Genomic DNA, 2,050 nt, shown 5'->3' with positions numbered 1-2,050 from the left:
CCAAACCTTCCCTTCCCTTCCCAAACCTTCCCTTCCCTTCCCAAACCTTCCCAAACCTTCCCTTCCCTTATCATCTCACCTCATCTTACCTCATTTCATCATTCCATCCCATTATCTCAACCCCTTCCCATCCCATTCCAGGGACTCACTCCTGCACAGGGATGGGTGGAACCCAACCACATACCTGGTGTCCTGCCTGGAGAGAAGGAAACAAGACAATCCTTGTATTTGGTGCCCCAGGATGGTTTAACTCCCTCTGCAGGAAGGGTGGCTCATTCCCGGGCCCTGTGGCGAGAGAGGGATGGCTTGGAAGGGAATGCCTGTGGAGTGAACTGGTGCAAACTGGTCCCTGGCAGCATCCGACGTGGGACCCAGGAGGAGAAGGACAAGTCTCACTTTGGAAGAAGCTCTTGTTACCTGTCCTGGGAGCTGGCAGGGGACCCAAAAAATCCATCCAACAGCACCCCATGGAAAACCCCTGGGGAAGCAAAGCCCTCATCCCTTTTAACCCTTTTAGCAGGGTGAGTTCCCAGCTGGAACAAGGCTCTCCTTTATCCTGCCAAAGCCTCCTCGCACCACGGAGCCACCGGCTGCCCACACCCAGCCTGGAATAGCCTCACCCCAAATCAGCTCAGGCTCGTGGACTAACCTCGTTAATCTGACTGAGGAAAAACACTCTCCCAGCCTGGGAGCTCTGGGAATTTCTGCTGCAAGCCCAAAGCCAGTTTCGTTTCCATAAAAGCGATTTAAACTCCACTAAATACCCCGGAGCTCCCATGGAAGCGGTAGAAGGAGGGAAACAGCCGGGAAGGTGAGCTGGGGTTTGTGGGCACAGCCACGGTGGTGTGGGTCCATCACAGACCAAAAGATCCAGAAATAAAGTTGAGGAAGGGAAAACACATAATCCAGAGCAAGAGAAAGAGGTTTCAGTTCAGAACTTGTGTTTCAGCAGCAAATTTCTGGTGAGGAGATGGGTTGTGATCATCCTAGACATGGGATAGTGCTGCTACAGCTTGAAAATTCCCACTTGGAGCTGAGTTTTTCTGGATGCTGAATGCCCATGATAGGGTGAATCACCCCAAAATGTGGCCAGCACCTCATTACCTGTTCTGCAGAGGTTGGAGGGGCTTGGAGCTGTCCTGGAGCAACTTGTTTGCCCCTTTTTATCCTGGAGGAAAAGATCATCATCACCTTCTCCAGCCTCAAAGCCCATCTGTGCCATCCTGCTCCTCCCCTTCATCCCTCCCCCATGGCACATTGGCTCCTTGGGGAAACCCAAGGAAATCAAGGCAGGACTTTCTCTGTCACTGCACGAGCGCCGTCAATCACTTGGAGCATGAGAACATTTAAATGTCCCTCAGGGCTGGAGAAAATCCTGCTGCTAAGAGGTTTTGATCTCCTCCTCAGAATTCCCAGCTCCAGCTTCAGCTTTACTGCTTCCTCGGTGTCTCCCCTTCCATCTGGGAGGCTGCATGGGGATGGGACAGCAAGCATAGACACAGGGACAATCCCAAAACATCCCAGTGCCACCCCAGAGAGCCTCAGCTCAGGGCCAGGACCACAGAGATGGATTAACATCCATCTCTGGGATCAGATGGGAGAGGACCAGCAGCCTCCTCCTCTCCTGCCCAATGCAGAGGGAATTTCCTTCTGCTGCCAAAAGGAGCCACCAAACACCATGCACTGGGTCCCACCTCCTTCTCCAGGGGGTTACACCTTCCTGTTGAAACCAGAGGCAGCCCTATCCATGGAAAAACCACCTCTTGAGCCCAGGACAGGAGCTAAAACATCATCCAGGGAAGTGCAATCCCAGAGGGACTCATTCTCACACGCCCCAGTTGGGGTGACATTCCCCATGCTGGAGCTGCTCCTGCTGCCTGTTGTCCCTCACCAACATCCCGGGGGAAGGAGGAAAAACAACCCCAAACCGAAATCCCACTGGACACAACGTGCTTTGAATCAGGAAGGAAAGTAGAAGAGGAGAGAGTGAAGCAGCCAGGCTCAGGAAACAATCTTGTTACGGATCTCAGCAGGGATGAGGTGTAATTAA

Source organism: Lepidothrix coronata, unplaced genomic scaffold (assembly GCF_001604755.1).
Source record: "Lepidothrix coronata isolate B3197 unplaced genomic scaffold, Lepidothrix_coronata-1.0 Scaffold58, whole genome shotgun sequence".
In the NCBI taxonomy this organism is placed as follows: domain Eukaryota; kingdom Metazoa; phylum Chordata; class Aves; order Passeriformes; family Pipridae; genus Lepidothrix; species Lepidothrix coronata.
The sequence above is the reverse complement of the archived record's forward strand: the minus strand, read 5'-3'. Positions refer to the sequence as shown.